Below are 21829 nucleotides of genomic sequence, written 5' to 3' on the forward strand. Positions count from 1 at the left end.
TGAAGTTCCCCCAACCTTAGCCACAAAACCACGTATTGATCTATTAATGTTATGCCTAGAAGCATCCAGCTTACCCTCGTCCCATGCCGCTCTCCATGAACACCTAGGTTCTATTTCTGACCATATCAACAACAGCCCCGGGAACAATTCTAACAGTCTCTCCATGTCCCTCCGAATCATCTCCATTAGTGTCTTTTGAGGAAGGCAGCGCAGGTCATTGCCCCCTGCATGTATCAGTAACATACGTGGCGGCTGGAAAAGCCTGGCATACTCCACCACTCTAATCAAAACTTGGTCCCATTTCATCCCTCCAAAACCAAACCACCTTAACACAGCCGTATTCGGGTCGATTCCCAACTGGCTCTCCTTCTCCTTCTTCATTGCAGCCGCTCTGGCCCTCGCAATGTAAGAGTGCCCGATTATCCAACATGAAATGGGACCTGTAACAGAAAAATATTGCATTACTTATCACAGCACTAACTCTGGACGAACATACAATATAAAACTCCCAGATTCCCACCTCCCAATCCTCTTTATAACCTGGTCCCTCAAACCCAATAAGCTAGCTTCGGTGGCTGCCCCTATCCGGAATGAATGAGATCCAAACTCAGCTGCCGCCAAATCCGCCTCTTTCAGCGCTTTTTTAAAAACCGCTACAAACTGATAGCGGGATAAGAATGCCCCGTTTGCATGCACCAGCAGGGGCCCTCTCCCCTTACCCCTTGCCTCTAGGAAACTGGCTACCGCCGACACCGGGCAACAGTCCCCACCAATCGCGCCTAGGCTAACCAGCTTGCCCTTCCCCTGCTGATCCGTCTTAGATCTGCGCAACCATACATGCACTCTGCACCCCTCCAACCAAACGTTCTCAAGCTGAATCCCCCCTGCCACCCTTCTACTACCAATCACCAGCTCCGCAAGCTGGAAGACCCCAAAAAAGGCTAAAATAAATGCTGCCTTGAAAAGTAAGCACTCATACTGGGATTCACATATTCCCCGCAACCGCTGAACCACTGCCTGCAAAACTGAAAAAAACACTGGCCTTCTAGCATCTGTAACCACCTGGCCTCTCGCCCAACCCCTGGTCGCCAACCGGACAACAAAGGATTTGGTAACGTCCTCCCAACCCAGAAGCTGAAACAGGAAAGCCAATGCGGACAACCTCCTCTGCACCAAGGCCTTAGAGGCCCCCCCTTTTCCAAGCCTTCATCCACTTGAGTAGGAGATCAAGCCTGCTTAACCCCTCTCCCCTCTCTTCACTCTCGTTCAGAAGACCCCACCATTGCTTCCATACCTGCCAGTAGGCCTTCCAAGTGTTCCGAGCTAATGCTCCCTGCACCAAACCTGCTAAGTTGGGAACGCCATCGACCACAGGCTCCTCGGGCATGGGTCTCCTACCTCCTCTGCGGCTGGGGCCAGCATTCGGAAGCGATCCCACTGCAAACTGGAAAGAGCGTCAGCTATCCCATTGTCCACCCCTGCTACATGAACAGCTCTAAAGCACACATTGTTCTTCAAGCACTCCAGCACAAACATCCTCAACAGGTGACACACCGCTGACTACTTAACACAGCCTATTACTGGGATGGTTTGCTGGATTTCCATTATTTGATGCCAGATCCTCAACAGGTGGACAACTGGAGGGGAACTAGCTGTTAACCGGTTGATTGCCAGAACTACTCCCATATTATCAGACCGGAAAGTAACTCTCTTATCTGCCAGCTCCCGGGGCCACACCTTCAGCGCGACCCACAATGGGACCAATTCCAAGAAAGTGATGTTCTTTGTAAGGCCAACCTCCACCCATTCCTCTGCCCATTGCCCTACGCACCAGCGCCCTCCTAGGTATGCCCCAAAACCAATACCACCAGCCGCATCCGTGAACAGCTCCAGGTCAGACGCCAACACCCGAGGTTGCAGTATCAAAGCCCTACCGTTGAAACCATCCAGAAATGCCATCCACACCTTTAAGTCTTCTCTATGTTGCCTGGAAAGGTGCACATGATGATGCGGCTCTTTCACCCCTGCCAGCGCCAAGGAAAGTCTCCTGGAAAACACTCTACCCACTGGAATGATGCGGCACTCAAAATTTCGCTTCCGGAGAAGCGATTGTAATTCCCTCAGAGTCGCCTTCTTCTTTTTCATCAAAGCCGTCAAAGTTCCCTTCAGGTCATCCAACTTCTCCGGCGGCAAGCTGCATTCCATCTTGACCGAATCAATGGCTATCCCCAAAAAATTCAAGGACGTACACGGCCCCTCTGTCTTCTCCTCCGCTATGGGGATGCCAAACTCTGACGTCACCTGACCAAACACTTCCAGCAATTTTCCGCATTCATCTCCACCCTCGCGACCCACGAACAAAAAATCGTCTAGATAATGGACTAACGACCACGCGCCACTACCCACTCAATGAACGAACTAAATTTCTCGAAATAGGAACAGGAGATGGAACAGCCCATTGGCAAAGTCAAATCAACAAAATAAGCCCCTTCAAAAAAACAACCCAACAGATGGTGGCAACTCGGGTGTACCGGGAACAGCCGAAAGGCAGCCTCCACATCCACCTTTGCCAATAAAGCCCACTTTCCCGCCTTATAAACAAAGTCCGCCGCCTTATCAAACGACGCATACTTGACCGCCGTCAAATTTGGGTAAATTCCATCATTAACCGACTCCCCCTTCGGGTGAGACAGGTGATGTATCATCCGAAACTGACCCGGCGCCTTCTTTGGTACCACCCCCAACGGGGACACCCTCAAGTTATCTAATGGCCTGTCACAAAATGGCCCTGCCATCTATCCCAACTGAACTTCTTTCAACAATTTATTCCGTACCACCCCAGGAAAATCCCTGGCCGACTTCAAGTTTCTAACTGGGCACAAAAGAAATAACAAAACCAACACTAAAACTGTCTAACAATAATTCAGCATTTGCCCTCTTCCCACTCTCACCGTACCGTTTTAACCACGGGGCCATCCCTTCTACCCTCACTGGGGTCCACGCCCTGAATGGCCAACTCACTGGCCTGTCCCCTAGCTTTACCCTTGTGGAAGCACCTACTCTGGGAATGCTGGCCCCCACAATTGGAGCACTCATGTTTGTACTTACATGTCGCTCCGAATCTGCATGCCCCTTCATTAAACTGGAAGCATAGTCCTTTTCTGATTGCCACTGCATTTCCACTGACTTGGCCCCTTCCATAACTTCCACTCGCTCCCCGAAAGGACTGGTTCCCCCGAAGTGGGGTCATAATCTCCAGCCAAATCCCCATGTCGCAGTCATCCCACCACATGTCAGGCCACACCGCAATCCGCTGTCGAAACTGTTCATCATACCGCCACCACGCCATTCCACCATAGGTTCTGTATGCCGAGACAATTTCATCATAGTAGCAAAAAAGAGGCGATCCCTGGTCGGGAAACTTTTCAGCCGTGACACTGGCCAGGATACAAAAAGCCCTTGACCAATTACCAAATGTTTTGGGCATCTTCCTATACCTCTTCTTCCTCTCTTCCTCCTCCTTTTTCCCCGGTTCGACTTTGGGGTCCTCCTTGATCTCCACAAACTGGTCCAACGGCAAGAGGCAGAAAATTTCCAAAAATTCCCTCTTCCATATCTTCTCCTTTAACTCTGTCATCAAGTGCAGTCCAAGTGGCCCTATGGAGCAAAGGCAAGGCCTCCGAAAAGCCTCTTCCGAGACTTTCAAGCCCCCTTGGCCTGCACCCCCTACCGGGGTGCTCCCCGGTGCTCCCGTCCCACTTGGCTCCCCCAAACAGGCCCTTGCCGCCGTGCCACCTCCCGGTGCTGACCCCTGTTTTTCCACCTGGGCTATAAGCGTCGCAAGTCCCTCCAGGATGGACACCTGCCCCGCATCCACTCGTTCACTCACTCCAGGCATGACAACATTTTGAGGCACCTCACCTGTTGTGGCCTGTGCCACTGAAGGTCCAGGACCCGCCGCTGCCAGCCCCGCAGCTGCAGCCGTAGGCGTCACTTCTGGTCCACGACTTGCCCCTCGGCCTGATGACTGTCGGGGCGCCGCCCGCCCCCGCGAAAGTGAGCGGGTGCGCGGTGCTGGGCTCCTGTCTCTCTCCTGACGTTCCAGCCTCGCCCAGGTGGGAGACGATCAGTCCCGCTCCCTGCCTCTCCTAGGTAGCGGGGAACATGAGCGCCCCCTCCTGTGACCCGTTCCTGCTTGCGTCTCCCTCCTTCTGCGCCTCGCCCGGACTGGGCTGAGCCGTGGATCCTGAAAAGTAGAAAAGAGACACCTGGCAGTATTTCCACGTCGCTCCTTATCTCTGCCTGCCTCCCTGCCTCTCCGTTCCACCTCCCTTTGTGTCCCTCTACTCCTCCCCTGGCCAGGGCTTCTCACCCTGCCGTCCGCATCCCCTGACAAGACCTGTAACAGTTGGGCTAAGGCAGCCGTATCACTCACCCTGCCCGTGTCCCCTGCTCTTGCAACCGATCTCTCCTCCTCTTCCTCTTTGAAGTCACTGTACTCCTCCAGGATGTGCAAGGAGTCACCTTCCACCTCAAACAACTCCATATTCAGGTCCTGCCCAGCTGCTATTTCATTACCATCCTCTGCAACAGGAAAACACAATGAATTATAAGGTCCCCCCTTTTACCCTGCTGAGGTCGCCAGCGACCCTCCTGTCCCTAGCCCACCTGGCAATCTACCCCCGACCCCCAGTGTGAGGAACACCCCCCTTGACCTTGCTCTAACACCTTGCACACTCTGCCCTGTCCTGCCCTCCCTCAAGTAGCAAACCCCCTAATCTCCACTCACCCCTCAACATTCCATCTCTACGCCCACAGTCCCCTTAGCCACTGTCCTCATTCCTGCTTCCTCTGACACCCCTTGCTACTCACTTGCACCAGCCCAACCTGTCCGCCTCTATTCCCACTCAATGCACTATCTGCTTGCCTTTCCTTCCCTTCCCCTTTTTTTTTTCTTTGGCCAGGCTTTATGCTACCACCTGGCCGAACCCCCTCCCCTCAACTCCCCCTATGGGATCCCCTTCCACGCCCCAGCAATGCTTCCCCACTTCCATGTCCCCAGCTAGGCCTTATACCCCGGCCTTCCCTATTTTTTTAAATTTATTTACTTTTCCTTTATTTTCTTTTTTATTATATTTTTTACATGGCCTCATATCCTGGCCCCCTTTCTCTTTTGCCGCCAAAACTAGTCACTTATCAAAACCCTCTTTAATTAGTATTTTTCCTTTTATTTTTATGGCAGTCTGTCCTAACCCTCCTCCCCCCCCCCCCTTTCCCCAACATATCTCATTTGCTATTACTCCCCTCTTCTTTTTTAATTTATTTTTTTATTTTATTTTGTATCACCCTGTGGCCGCTCTCACCCTTGCAGTCCCGCATACATTGGTGGTGCAGGGTACTTACCAACGTCTCCCTCCACCGCGCTGCTCCTACACGTGGCCGCCGGCTGCTGTGGCCTAGTTCCAGGTCCGGAATCCCGTGCTCCTGCAGCTGCCCGGCTGTCCCTTCCCTTGCACACTCTGCCCTGTCCTGCCCTCCCTCAAGTAGCAAACCCCCTAATCTCCACTCACCCCTCAACATTCCATCTCTACGCCCACAGTCCCCTTAGCCACTGTCCTCATCCCCGCTTCCTTTGACGCCCCTTGCTACTCACTTGCACCAGCCCAACCTGTCCTCCTCTATTCCCACTCAATGCACTATCTATCTGCAGGTCCTGCAGCTGCCCGGCTGTCCCTTCCGTCATCCTCACCGGCAGTTGCTGGAGTCGCTGCTGCCGCCCGGCCTCCTCTGCTGTGCCCTGCCGTAGATCTCCCTCTCAGCGTCCTCTTTGCCCTACCCGCAGGGCTCAGCCTCTTTGGCGGCTTTGACCGCCGTGAAGAACGGGTCCGACCTCCTCCTGCGGCGCTGACCGCCGCCTCCTCTGTGCTCCCCTGGCCGATCGCTCCCTTCAGCTGCTGGAGATGCAGGGATGTCGCAATTCTTAGCAGGTCCTGAAGGCCTTCCATTGCACACAGCTCCGGATGTAAAAGGTGGGAGAAGAGAAACTGCTTCTCCCACGCTGATGCACCAAAGAGGCCGTACTTCCTGCGAGCCCTTTTATTATGCCTGCTCCTCCCCCTCCGGAAGATCCCCGCCCCTTTGCCTAATCCCCTGAGGGTCAAATGCCCTCCCCTTTGATGCCTCGCTCCGGGCTTCCTTGTTGGTTAGCAGCCGAAAATGGCTGCCAAGCACCGCCCACAATCTAGACACAATACAGAATTTTTATTACTCCAATCACAGTTGACACTTAAATAAGTTTTTCTACTCTCACATGCTAATTTGTGCATGTGCAATTTGAAATAGCTAACTAAAATCTTAAACATGCACTGCTAAACTGTCAAGAAAACAGCTAACTATTCCCAAGAAAATCCCCATCTATTTTTCTGGTTCACTTTTTTAAAACATTCTCTTTGTATTACCACCATTAGAACGAGCAGGCAGTTCTGTTTCAAATAAGGGGTCTTGGAAATTGTAGTTGCTAACGGCTAGATTTAGAGTTCTGCGGCCAAAGGGGTGCGTAGCTACGCGTGCTTTTTTTCCCCTGCACCTTTTAAATACTGCTGGTATTTAGAGTTCACAGAATGGCTGCGTTTTCAGTGCGTTAGGCTCCAAAAAGGGAGCGTAGAGCATAATTTAACGCCACTGCAACTCTAAATTCCAGCGGTGCTTACGGACGCGGCCAGCTTCAAAAACGTGCTTGTGCACGATTCCCCCATAGAAAACAATGGGGCCATTTGAGTTGAAAAAAAACCTAACACCTGCAAAAAAGCAGCGTTCAGCTCTTAACGCAGCCCCATTGTTTTCTATGGGGAAACACTTCCTACGTCTGCACCTAACACTCTAACATGTACCCCGAGTCTAAACACCCCTAACCTTACACTTATTAACCCCTATTCTGCCGCCCCCGCTATCGCTGACACCTGCATATTTCTTTAACCCCTAATCTGCCGCTCCGTAAACCGCCGCTACCTACATTATCCCTATGTACCCCTAATCTGCTGCCCCTAACACCACCGACCCCTATATTATATTTATTAACCCCTAATCTGCCCCCCACAACAATAAATAGTATTAACCCCTAATCTGCCCTCCCTAACATCGCCGACACCTAACTTCAAACATTAACCCCTAATCTGCCGACCGGAGCTCACCGCTATTTTAATAAATGTATTAGCCCCTAAAGCTAAGTCTAACCCTAACCCTAACACCTCCCTAAGTTAAATATAATTTTTATTTAACAAAATAAATTAACTCTTATTAAATAAATTATTCCAAATTAAAGCTAAATACTTACCTGTAAAATAAACCCTAATATAGCTACAATATAAATTATAATTATATTGTAGCTATTTTAGGAGTAATATTTATTTTACAGGTAACTTTGTAATTATTTTAACCAGGTACAATAGCTATTAAATAGTTAATAACTATTTAATAGTTACCTAGTTAAAATAATTACAAAATTACCTGTAAAATAAATCCTAACCTAAGTTACAATTAAACCTAACACTACACTATCAATAAATTAATTAAATAAAATACCTCCAATTACCTACAATTAAACCTAACACTACACTATCAATAAATTAATTAAATACAATACCTACAAATAAATACATTTAAATAAACTAACTAAAGTACAAAAAATAAAAAAGAACTAAGTTACAAAAAATAAAAAAATATTTACAAACATAAGAAAAATATTACAACAATTTTAAACTAATTACACCTACTCTAAGCCCCCTAATAAAATAACAAAGCCCCCCAAAATAAAAAAATGCCCTACCCTATTCTAAATTAAAAAAGTTCAAAGCTCTTTTACCTTACCAGCCCTTAAAAGGACCTTTTGTGGGGCATGCCCCAAAGAATTCAGCTCTTTTGCCTGTAAAAAAAACACATACAATACCCCCCCAACATTAAAACCCACCACCCACATACCCCTAATCTAACCCAAACCCCCCTTAAATAAACCTAACACTAAGCCCCTGAAGATCTTCCTACCTTGTCTTCACCATGCCAGGTATCACCGATCGGTCCTGGCTCCAAAATCTTCATCCAAGCCCAAGCGGGAGCTGGCGATCCATAATCCGGCGGCTGAAGAGGTCCAGAAGAGGCTCCAAAGTCTTCATCCTATGCGGGAAGAAGAGGCGATCCGGACCGGCAACCATCTTGATCCAAGCGGCATCTTCTATCTTCATCCGATGAGGAACGGCTCCATCTTGCAGACCTCTGACGCGGAACATCCTGCTGACCCGACGGACTACCGATGAATGAAGGCTCCTTTAAGGGACGTCATTCAAGATGGCGTCCCTCGAATTCCAATTGGCTGATAGGATTCTATCAGCCAATCGGAATTAAGGTAGGAAAATTCTGATTGGCTGATGGAATCAGCCAATCAGAATCAAGTTCAATCCGATTGGCTGATCCGATCAGCCAATCAAATTGAGCTCACATTCTATTGGCTGATCGGAACAGCCAATAGAATGCGAGCTCAATCTGATTGGCTGATCGGATCAGCCAATCGGATTGAACTTGATTCTGATTGGCTGATTCCATCAGCCAATCAGAATTTTCCTACCTTAATTCCGATTGGCTGATAGAATCCTATCAGCCAATCGGAATTCGAGGGACGCCATCTTGGATGACGTCCCTTAAAGGAACCGTCATTCTTCAGTTGGACGTCGGAGGAAGAAGATTGATCCGCGCTGGAGGTCTTCACGATGGAGCCGTTCCTCATCGGATGAAGATAGAAGATGCCGCTTGGATCAAGATGGTTGCCGGTCTGGATCGCCTCTTCTTCCCGGATAGGATGAAGACTTTGGAGCCTCTTCTGGACCTCTTCAGCCGCAGGATTATGGATCACCAGCCCCCGCTTGGGTTGGATGAAGATTTCGGAGCCAGGACCGATCGGTGATACCCGGCGAGGTGAAGATAAGGTAGGAAGATCTTCAGGGGCTTAGTGTTAGGTTTATTTAAGGGGAGTTTGGGTTAGATTAGGGGTATGTGGGTGGTGGGTTGTAATGTTGGGGGGGTATTGTATGTTTTTTTTACAGGCAAAAGAGCTGAATTCTTTGGGGCATGCCCCACAAAAGGTCCTTTTAAGGGCTGGTAAGGTAAAAGAGCTTTGAACTTTTTTAATTTAGAATAGGGTAGGGCATTTTTTTATTTTGGGTGGCTTTGTTATTTTATTAGGGGGCTTAGAGTAGGTGTAATTAGTTTAAAATTGTTGTAATATTTTTCTGATGTTTGTAAATATTTTTTTATTTTTTGTAACTTAGTTCTTTTTTATTTTTTGTACTTTAGTTAGTTTATTTCATTGTATTTATTTGTAGATATTGTATTTAATTAATTTATTGATAGTGTAGTGTTAGATTTAATTGTAACTTAGGTTAGGATTTATTTTACAGGTAATTTTGTAATTATTTTAACTATTTTAGCTATTAAATAGTTCTTAACTATTTAATAGCTATTGTACCTGGTTAAAATAAATACAAAGTTACCTGTAAAATAAATATAAATCCTAAAATAGATATAATATAATTATAATTTATATTGTAGCTATATTAGGGTTTATTTTACAGGTAAGTATTTAGCTTTAAATAGGAATAATTTATTTAAAGGGACATAATACTCATATGCTAAATCACTTGAAACTGATGCAGTATAACTGTAAAAAGCTGACAGGAAAATATCACCTGAGCATCTCTATGTAAAAAAGGAAGATATTTTACCTCACAATTTCCTCAGCTCAGCAGAGTAAGTTCTTTGTAAAAAGTTATACTCAGCTGCTCCCAGCTGCAGGTAAAAAAATTAAAAAAAATGAAGAAATGAACAGCAGCCAATCAGCATCAGCAGTGCTGAGGTCATGAACTCTTACTGTGATCTCATGAGATTTGACTTAACTCTCATGAGATTTCATAGTAAGCTTCCTTTACCTGATTGGTGAAATAATATGAGAGTGCACGATGCTAGTCCCTTCAGATGTCCCAGGACAAACACACTAAAATGCTGCTTAGAAATCCTTTACAATGGGAGGTGGCTACTGAGGAACTTTTGAGGTAAAATATCTTTCTTTTTTACATAGAGATGTTCAAGTGATATTTTCTAATCAGCTTTTTACAGCTATGCTGCATCACTTTCAAGTGTTTAAACATTTGCGTATTATGGCCCTTTAATAACAGTTAATTTATTTCGTTAGATTTAAATTATATTTAACTTAGGGGCGTGTTAGTGTTAGGGTTAGACTTAGCTTTAGGGGTTAATCCATTTATTACAGTAGCGGCGAGATTTGGTCGGCAGATTAGGGGTTAATAATTGAAGTTAGGTGTCGTGATGTTAGGGAGGGCAGATTAGGGGTTAATACTATTTATTATAGGGTTATTGAGGCGGGAGTGAGGTGGATTAGGGGTTAATAACTTTATTATAGTAGTGGTGCGGTCCGCTCGGCAGATTAGGGGTTAATAAGTGTAGGCAGGTGGAGGCGACGTTGAGGGGGGCAGATTAGGGGTTAATAAATATAATATAGGGGTCGGCGGTGTTAGGGGCAGCAGATTTGGGGTACATAGCTATAATGTAGGTGGCGGTGGTGTACGGAGTGGCAGATTAGGGGTTAATAATAATATGCAGGTGTCAGCGATAGCGGGGGCGGCAGATTAGGGGTTAATAAGTGTAAGGTTAGGGGTGTTTAGACTCGGGGTACATGTTAGAGTGTTAGGTGCAGACTTAGGAAGTGTTTCCCCATAGAAAACAATGGGGCTGCGTTAGGAGCTAAACGCGGCTTTTTTGCAGGTGTTAGGTTTTTTTTCAGCTCAAACTGCCCCATTGTTTCCTATGCACGTTTTTGAAGCTGGCCTCGTCCGTAAGCACCGCTGGTATCTAGAGTTGCAGTGGCGTTAAATTATGCTCTACGCTCCCTTTTTGGAGAATTAAAGTTGAGAAAGAGGGCGCCACATAGCGTAATATGTTTGAGACAACTTCAAAGGTAAAATGAATCAAAAATGCTTACCAAATGGAAATGCACCGTACTGTGACCGGTGCTGACAAGCTGGCTAACACTCACAGTGGTTAGTACACTGATGTCTGTGGTAAACTGCGTCTGTGTGCAGGTCGAGTGATTCTGTCTGACTCCTGTGTCGGATCGCTCACTTTCTCAGCCAACGTGATATTGTTTTGTTAAATTCACACTGCAGGTTAAGTGTGACACCTTGACCCTTGCAAATTGCCGGTAAAAGCAAAAAAGGACAACTTCCGTGTAAGTTAAAAGATATTTATTCCATATAAAGTACCGCTACGCGTTTCTCGACCGTAACCGGTCGTTTCCTCAGGCATGAAATAATGGATACAATTGTTACAAAGTAAAAACCTTATATACAGGTGTATATTAAAAAACGGAAGTTGTCAAAGCACCTAGAGTAACCAATTACCAATTGGTTACTCTAGGTGCTTTGACAACTTCCGTTTTTTAATACACACCTGTATATAAGGTTTTTACTTTGTAACAATTGTATCCATTATTTCATGCCTGAGGAAACGACCGGTTACGGTCGAGAAACGCGTAGCGGTACTTTATATGGAATAAATATCTTTTAACTTACACGGAAGTTGTCCTTTTTTGCTTTTACCGGCAATTTGCAAGGGTCAAGGTGTCACACTTAACCTGCAGTGTGAATTTAACAAAACAATATCACGTTGGCTGAGAAAGTGAGCGATCCGACACAGGAGTCAGACAGAATCACTCGACCTGCACACAGACGCAGTTTACCACAGACATCAGTGTACTAACCACTGTGAGTGTTAGCCGGCTTGTCAGCACCGGTCACAGTACGGTGCATTTCCATTTGGTAAGCATTTTTGATTCATTTTACCTTTGAAGTTGTCTCAAACATATTACGCTATGTGGCGCCCTCTTTCTCAACTTTAATTCTACAGAATCCCCACACCGAGGATTAGAGGAGCTGCCTTCAATGAAACAATAATCACCACGTAACTGCATTTACTTCACCCGTCTTGCCTCATAGGAGCCATTTGGCAATATCGATCCAATCATCAAACTGACGGTTTGTGAAGTGACTGATTCACATTTTTCTTTAGCGCACCCCTATTGTTTGGATCCCTCGCTGGATTCCAAATTTGTTGCTCCCTTTTTGGAGCCTAACGCACTGAAAACCCAGCCATTCTGTGAACTCTAAATACCAGCGGTATTTAAAAGGTGCGTGGGAAAAAAAGCACGCGTAGCTAACGCACCCCTTTGGCCGCAGAACTCTAAATCTAGGCGTTAGCGTTTATTTTATAGGTAAGTATTTAGTTTTAAATAGGAATAATTTAGTTAATATTATTAATATTATTTAGATTTATTTTAATAATAATTAAGTTAGGGGTGTTAGAGTTAGATAGGGTTAATATAGTTAATATATATAATATAATAACTACATTAACTATATTAACCCTAATATAATTAGGGTTAATATAGTTAATATAGGTGGTGGCGGTGTAGGGGGTCAGATTAGGGGTTAATATATTTAATATAGGTGGCGGCGGTGTAGGGGGATTAGATTACATTACAGGCAAAAGAGCTGATTACTTTGTGACAATGCCTCGCAAAAAGCCCTTTTAAGGGCTGGTAAAAGAGCTGGTTACTTTGGGGCAATGCCCCGCAAAAGACCCCTTTCAGGGCTATTTGTAGGGTTAGACTTAGGTTTAGTGGTAGGGAAATTTTAGTATTTTAGGGGTTAATAAATGTAATATACGTGGCGGCTGTATAGGGGGATTAGATTAGGGGTTAATAAATTTAATATAGGTGGTGGCGGTATAGGGGGATTAGATTAGGGGTTAATAAATTTAATATAGGTGGCGGTGGTGTAAGGGGATTAGATTAGGAGTTAATAATTTTAATATAGGTGGCGGCGGTGTAGGGGGATTAGATTAGGGGGTAATAATTTTAATATAGATGGCGGCGGTGTAGGGGGATTAGATTAGGGGGTAATAATTTTAATATAAGTGGCGGCGGTGTAGGGGGATTAGATTAGGGGGTAATACATTTATTATAGGTGCCGGCGGTGTAGGGGGATTTAGATTAAAGGCAAAAGAGCTGATTACTTTGTGACAATGCCCCGCAAAAGGCCCTTTTAAGGACTGGTAATAGAGCTGGTTACTTTGGGGCAATGCCCCGCAAAAGGCCCTTTTAAGGGCTGGTAATAGAGCTGGTTACTTTGGGGCAATGCCATGCAAAAAGCCCTTTTCAGGGCTATTTTTAATTTAGTTTAGGGTAGGGACATTTTAGTATTTTAGGGGGTCATAAATTTATTATAGGTTGCGGCGGTGTTGGGTGATTAGATTAGGGGTTAATAAATTTAATATAGGTGACGACTGTGTAGGGGGATTAGATTAGGGGGTAATATAGTTAAAATAGGTGGCAGTGGTGTAGGGGGATTAGATTAGGGGTTAATAAATTTAATATTGGTGGTGGCGGTGTAGGGAGATCATATTAGGGGGTAATATAGTTAAAATAGGTGGCGACGGTGTAGAGGGCTCACATTAGGGGGTTAGACATTTAATGTAGGTGGCGGCGGGGTCCGGGAGTGGCAGTTTAGGGGTTAAACACTTTATTAGGGATTGAGGCTGGGGATGGCAGTTGACAGGTAAATAGACATTGCGCATGCGTTAGGTGTTAGGTTTTATTTTGCAGATCGCGGTTGTTAGGTAGATAGAGATTGCGCACGTGTTAGGTTTTATTTTGCAGCTAGTTTAGGGAGTTACGGGGCTCCAATACACAGCGTAAGGCTTACTACGCCTGCAATTTGTGGCGAGGTGAAAATAGAGTAAGATTTCTCCATTTTCGCCATGTAAGTCCTTACGCTGTATATTGGATACCAAACTGCGCTGGTTTGGTATACCTGTCTATGGGCCAAAAAACGACGGCCGAAGGCAGAAATATACTAGCGTAACTTCTATGTTACGCCGTATATGTGATACCAAACCAGCGCAAAATTTGGCATCGCCGCTTTTGTGGGCGACGATTTATATCGGATCGGGCCCCAGGTACAGATCCAAACTACACAGTTCTATAAAGATAGATGTTTAGCAGGCAAAAAATGGTTAAAAAAAAAAAAAAAGCTTACTATCGCCTAGATTTAGAGTTTTGCGGCCAAAGGGGTGCGTTAGCTACGCGTGCTTTTTTCTGGCCGCACCTTTTAAATACCGCTGGTATTTAGAGTTCACAGAATGGCTGCGTTAGGCTCCAAAAAAGGAGCGTATAGCATATTTACCGCAACTTCAACTCTCGATACCAGCGGTGCTTACGGACGCGGCCAGCTTCAAAAACGTGCTCTTGCACGATTCCCCCATAGAAAACAATGGGGCTGTTTGAGCTGAAAAAAAACCTAACACCTGCAAAAAAGCCGCATTCAGCTCCTAACGCAGCCCCATTGTTTCCTATGGGGAAACACTTCCTACGTCTGCACCTAACACCCTAACATGTACCCCGAGTCTAAACACCCCTAACCTTACACTTATTAACCCCTAATCTGCCGCCCCCACTATCGCTGACCCCTGCATATTATTTTTAACCCCTAATCTGCCGCTCCATACACCCCCGCCACCTACATTATCCCTATGTACCCCTAATCTGCTGCCCTAACATCGCCGACCCCTATATTATATTTATTAACCCCTAATCTGCCGACCGGACCTGAGCGCTACTATAATAAATGTATTAACCCCTAATCCGCCTCACTCCCGCCTTAATAACCCTATAATAAATAGTATTAACCCCTAATCTGCCCTCCCTAACATTGCCGACACCTAACTTCAAGTATTAACCCCTAATCTGCCGACAGGAGCTCACCGCTACTCTAATAAATTTATTAACCCCTAAAGCTAAGTCTAACTTTAACCCTAACACCCCCTAAATTAAATATAATTTAAATCTAACGAAATAAATGAACTCTTATTAAATAAATTATTCCTATTTAAAGCTAAATACTTACCTGTAAAATAAACCCTAATATAGCTACAATATAAATTATAATTATATTATAGCTATTTTAGGATTTATATTTATTTTACAGGCAACTTTGTAATTATTTTAACCAGGTACAATAGCTATTAAATAGTTAAGAACTATTTAATAGCTAAAATAGTTAAAATAATTACAAAATTACCTGACGGTTCCTTTAAATGACGTCATCCAAGATGGCGTCCGTCGAATTCCGATTGGCTGATAGGATTCTATCAGCCAATCAGATTGAGCTCGCATTCTATTGGCTGTTCCGATCAATCGGAATTCGACGGACGCCATCTTGGATGACGTCATTTAAAGGAACCGTCATTCGGCGAGTAGGCGTCGGTAGAAGAGGATGTTCCGCGTCGGCTGGAAGATGATGGCTCTGGAAGAAAGAAGATTGAAGATGCAGCTTCATAGAAGACTTCATCCCGATGATGGACTTCTTCAGCGCCCGCTTGGATCAAGACTTCAGCCCGATTATGGATTTCTTCAGCCGCCGCTTGGATCCAGACTTCAGCCCGAGGATGGACGTCACTCTTCAGCCCCCCGCTTGGGCTTAGATCAAGACTTCGGACCCTCTTCTGGACCGATCGGTGAACCCGGTGAGGTGAAGACAAGGTAGGAAGATCTTCAGGGGCTTAGTGTTAGGTTTATTTAAGGGGGGTTTGGGTTAGATTAGGGGTATGTGGGTGGTGGGTTGTAATGTTGGGGGGGGTATTGTATGGTTTTTTTTTTCAGGCAAAAGAGCTGAATTCTTTGGGGCATGCCCCGCAAAGGGCCCTTTTAAGGGCTGGTAAGGTAAAAGAGCTTTGAACTTTTGTAATTTAGAATAGGGTAGGGCATTTTTTTATTTTGGGGGTCTTTGTTATTTTATTAGGGGGCTTAGAGTAGGTGTAATTAGTTTAAAATTGTTGTAATATTTTTCTAATGTTTGTAAATAATTTTTTATTTTTTGTAACTTAGTTCTTTTTTATTTTTTGTACTTTAGTTAGTTTATTTAATTGTATTTATTTGTAGGAATTGTATTTAATTTATTTATTGATAGTGTAGTGTTAGATTTAATTGTAGATAATTGTAGGTATTGTATTTAATTAATTTATTGATAGTGTAGTGTTAGGTTTAATTGTAACTTAGGTTAGGATTTATTTTACAGGTAATTTTGTAATTATTTTAACTAGGTAACTATTAAATAGTTATGAACTATTTAATAGCTATTGTACCTGGTTAAAATAATTACAAAGTTGCCTGTAAAATAAATATAAATCCTAAAATAGCTATAATATAATTATAATTTATATTGTAGCTATATTAGGGTTTATTTTACAGGTAAGTATTTAGCTTTAAATAGGAATAATTTATTTAATAAGAGTTAATTTATTTCGTTAGATTTAAATTATATTTAATTTAGGGGGGTGTTAGTGTTAGGGTTAGACTTAGCTTTAGGGGTTAAATCATTTATTACAGTAGCGGCGAGATTCGGTCGGCAGATTAGGGGTTAATAATTGAAGTTAGGTGTCGGCGATGTTAGGGAGGGCAGATTAGGGGTTAATACTATTTATTATAGGGTTATTGAGGCGGGAGTGAGGCGGATTAGGGGTTAATAACTTTATTATAGTAGCGGTGCGGTCCGCTCGGCAGATTAGGGGTTAATATGTGTAGGCAGGTGGAGGCGAAGTTGAGGGGGGCAGATTAGGGGTTAATAAATATAATATAGGGGTCGGCGGTGTTAGGGGCAGCAGATTAGGGGTACATAAGGATAACGTAGGTGGCGGCGCTTTGCGGTCGGCAGATTAGGGGTTAATTATTGTAGGTAGCTGGCGGCGACGTTGTGGGGGGCAGGTTAGGGGTTAATAAATATAATATAGGGGTCAGCGGTGTTAGGGGCAGCAGATTAGGGGTACATAAGTATAACGTAGGTGGCGGTCGGCAAATTAGGGGTTAAAAAAATGTAATCGAGTGGCGCGATGTGGGGGGACCTCGGTTTAGGGGTAGTTTATGTGGGGGGACCTCGGTTTAGGGGTAGTTTATGGGTGTTAGTGTACTTTAGAGCACAGTAGTTAAGAGCTTTATAAACCGGCGCTAGCCCAGAAAGCTCTTAACTACTGACTTTTTTCTGCGGCTGGAGTTTTGTTGTTAGATTTCTAACGCTCACTTCAGCCACGACTCTAAATACCGGCGTTAGAAAGATCCCATTGAAAAGATAGGATACGCAAATGACGTAAGGGGATCTGCGGTATGGAAAAGTCGCGGCTCGAAAGTGAGCGTTAGACCCTTTCCTGACTGACTCTAAATACCAGAGGGCTGTAAAAACCAGCGTTAGGAGCCTCTAACGCTGGTTTTCACGGCTACCGCCCAACTCTAAATCTAGGCCTTAGTTTGGCAAAAAGTTCAATAAGATAGTCAATGCAAAACACGGAAAGGGTCTGCACTCTCAGACTGGACTGGGTACACATCCTATGACCCTGCAACGTGCTCAGCCCTGGTTGCTCAATAGCACTCTCAGGAAGCTGTGCTGTCCCCAGAGTTACAGGCAGTTAACCACAGACAAGTCTGGGTGCAAGGCCCATAGGAAAAATTACAAAATAAATTAATACAACACACAGAGAAAGTCCAGCACCCACTTGCAGGTTCTCAGCTAAGATTAAAAGCCAAACTAGAAGAGTAAGCTACCCCATCTGGCCAAATGGGACAAGCACAGGTACCACGTCAAGGTCTCTCCCAAAACCTGGGTCCCTAATACAGCCAAACAATGCAAACTCTCAATCAAACAAACTGGGAACAAGTCAAGGGCTTATGTAATCACCCTAGACATACACAAAACACGGAAGGGGACTGCACTCTCAGACTGGACTGGGTACACATTCCATGTCCCTGCAACATGCACAGCCCTAGGTTCTCAATAGCACTCACAGGAAGCTGTCCTGTCCCCAATGAATACAACACACAGAGAATGTCCAGCACTCACTTGCAAGCTCTCCGCTAAGATTAAAAGCCAAACTGGAAGAGTTTGCTACCACATCTGGCCAAATGGGACAAGCCCAGGTACCACGTCAAGGTCTCTCCCAAAACCTGGGTCCTTAATATAGACATATAAATGCAAGCTCTCAATCAATACCTGGGCTTGTCCCATTTGGCCAGATGCGGTAACTAACTTTTCCAGTTTGGCTTTTAATCTTAGCTGAGAGCTTGCAAGTAAGTGCTGGACTTTCTCTGTGTGTTGGATTAAGATAGTCAATGCACCCAGGAATAGTAGACTGTGTGATACATAGGCACTGGGAATAAAGCAAAAACCGCTGAGGGTTTCATCAACCTTCAGACGGCAGCAAAGTACGCAATCTCATCATTATAAGCCGCATACGCCTCTCAAGGCTCAAAAGGACTAACGGCACAACAGTCCTCTCAATACTCGTGGTAAGGACCTCAGGATCACCAGATAAAAGGTCCAGATAAGTGACACATGTAATCAGCTTTTGCAAATACTAGTTAACAGCTAGAAAAAAGACACCAGAGGTGAGTTGCGCCATTTTTTTAACTTATACTGACTGACTGCTATAAACCACTGTGCAAGTAAAGACCTACATATTCTGTTTACCCTTCTAGCTAAAGTTTGTTTGACACTCAATAATACGTACATATCTTTTTTTGGACAGACGTATAACACAGAGCATTAAAAGATTAGCATCCGAAGGTGATGGACTATTGTACACACTGTTAAAGCACATAAAACAGTATGAAATAAAAATAAGTTTCTAAATATATAATGCAGCCAAAGCTTACCTGCAAAATGGTTTCACTTTTATCCCCATTAACCCCTTTAATTTGGGTATAGTTTTGTTTTCAGCAAGCTCCCCCCTGGGCATTTCCATGTATGGAAGGTGCTATCCAGGCCATAGCTTCTGCAGAATGCACTCGTGCACGATAGGGGGCAGAGTCACATGGAACCTTAATAAAGCAGTGCACATTATAATGCTGAAGCTTGAACAAAGCATGTGATTATCCCCATAGAAACAAGCAAGCCTCTTGGCAACAAACAATAACAGTTCCTGCTGTCCATCCTCAACCCCCTTGCTTGCATACGTAATTATCCTCACATGCACACTTTGTGATATGATACCACAAGGTTTGGTGTAGGACACTGATAAGTGGGGTGGAGCAGGCTACACTTGGCAACACTAAAGTGCAAGTAATTTTGCAGATTTTTGGAAATTTTAATTAAAATAAATTCTTATATTTTTTAAGGCACTTTAAGCAGGGTTCAGTTAGTACTGTAATAGCCTCGGACATCTGTTACTAGTTAAATATTTAGTTACAAGAGTTGATTTGCGAATATCTCACACAACATGCATTGCTCTCTAATAAATAACAAATGCCTAGATTTAGAGTTCTGCGGCCAAAGGGGTGTGTTAGCTACGCGTGCTTTTTTTCCACCGCACCTTTTAAATACCGCTGGTATTTAGAGTTCACAGAAGGGCTGCGTTAGGCTCCAAAAAGGGAGTGAACAGGCATATTTACCGCCACTGCAACTCTAAATACCAGCAGTGCTTATGGACGCGGCCAGCTTCAAAAACGTGCTCGTGCACGATTCCCCCATAGGAAACAATGGGGCCGTTTGAGCTGAAAAAAAACCTAACACCTGCAAAAAAGCAACGTTCCTATGGGGAAACACTTCCTAAGTCTGCACCTAACACCCTAACATGAACCCCGAGTCTAAACACCCCTAGCCTTACACTTATTAACAACTAATCTGCCGCTCCCGCTATCGCTGACCCCTGCATTTTATTATTAACCCCTAATCTGCCGCTCCGTATACCGCCGCAACCTACATTATAGCTATGTACCCCTAATCTGCTGCCCCTAACACCGCCGACCCCTATATTATATTTATTAACCCCTAATCTGCCGCCACCTACCTACAATTATTAACCCCTAATCTGCCGACCGGACCTCACCGCTACTATAATAAATGTATTAACCCCAAATTTGCCTCACTCCCGCCTCAAAAACCCTATAATAAATTGTATTAACCCCTAATATGCCCTCCCTAACATCACCGACACCTAACTTCAACCCTAACGCTAACACCCCCCTAAGTTAAATATATAATTTTATTCTAATGAAATAAAATAAATCTTATTAAATAAATTATTCCTATTTAAAGCTAAATACTTACCTGTAAAATAAACCCTTATATAGCTACAATATAAATAATAATTATATTGTAGCTATTTTAGGATTAATATTTATTTTACAGGCAACTTTGTATTTATTTTAACCAGGTACAATAGCTATTAAATAGTTAATAACTATTTAATAGCTACCTAGTTAAAATAATTACAAAATTACCTGTAAAATAAATCCTAACCTAAGTTACAATTAAACCTAACACTACACTATCAATAAATTAATTAACTAAACTACCTACAATTATCTACAATTAAACCTAACACTACACTATCAATAAATTAATTACATACAAATACCTACAAATAAATACAATTAAATAAACTAACTAAAGTACAAAAAATAAAAAAGAACTAAGTTACAAAAAATAAAAAAATAATTTACAAACATTAAAAAAATATTACGAAAATTTAAGCTAATTACACCTACTCTAAGCCTCCTAATAAAATAACAAAGCCCCCCAAATTAAAAAAATGCCCTACCCTATTCTAAAATAAAAATTGAAAAGCTCTTTTACCTAACCAGCCCTTAAAAGGGCCTTTTGTGGGGCATGCCCCAAAGAATTCTGCTCTTTTGCCTGTAAAAAAAAACATACAATACCCCCCCAACATTACAACCCACCACCCACATACCCCTAATCTAACCCAAACCCCCCTTAAATAAACCTAACACTAAGCCCCTGAAGATCTTCCTACCTTATCTTCACCACGCCGTCCAGAAGAGGGTCCAAAGTCTTCATCCTATCCGGGCGATGTCTTCATCCAAGCGGGGGCTGAAGAGGTCCATCATCCGGCTGAAGTCTTCATCCAAGTGGGGGCTGAAGAGGTCCATCATCCGGCTGAAGTCTTCTATCAAGCGGCATCTTCAATCTTCTTTCTTCCGGCTCCATCTTCATCCCGCCGACGCGGAACATCCATCCTGGCCGACGACTTCCCGACGAATGACGGTTCCTTTAAGGGACGTCATCCAAGATGGCGTCCCTCGAATTAAGGTAGGAAAATTCTGATTGGCTGATGAAATCAGCCAATCAAATTCAAGTTCAATCCGATTGGCTGATCCAATCAGCCAATCAGATTGAGCTTGCATTCTATTGGCTGCTCCAATCAGCCAATAGAATGCGAGCTCAATCTGATTGGCTGATCCAATCAGCAAATCGGATTGAACTTGAATCCTATCAGCCAATCGGAATTCCAGGGACGCCATCTTGGATGACGTCCCTTAAAGGAACCGTCATTCGTCGGGAAGTCGTCGGCCAGGATGGATGTTCCACGTCGGCGGGATGAAGATGGAGCCGGAAGAAAGAAGATTGAAGATGCCGCTTGATAGAAGACTTCAGCCGGATGATGGACCACTTCAGCCCCCGCTTGGATGAAGACTTCAGCTGTATGATGGACCTCTTCAGCTCCCGCTTGGATGAAGACATCGCCCGGATTGGATGAAGACTTCGGACCCTCTTCTGGATGGATCGGTTATACCCGGCGTGGTGAATATAAGGTAGGAAGATCTTCAGGGGCTTAGTGTTAGGTTTATTTAAGGGGGGTTTGGGTTAGATTAGGGGTATGTGAGTGGTGGGTTGTAATGTTGGGGGGGTATTGTATGCTTTTTACA

This window comes from Bombina bombina, chromosome 1, assembly GCF_027579735.1.
Source record: "Bombina bombina isolate aBomBom1 chromosome 1, aBomBom1.pri, whole genome shotgun sequence".
In the NCBI taxonomy this organism is placed as follows: Eukaryota; Metazoa; Chordata; class Amphibia; order Anura; family Bombinatoridae; genus Bombina; species Bombina bombina.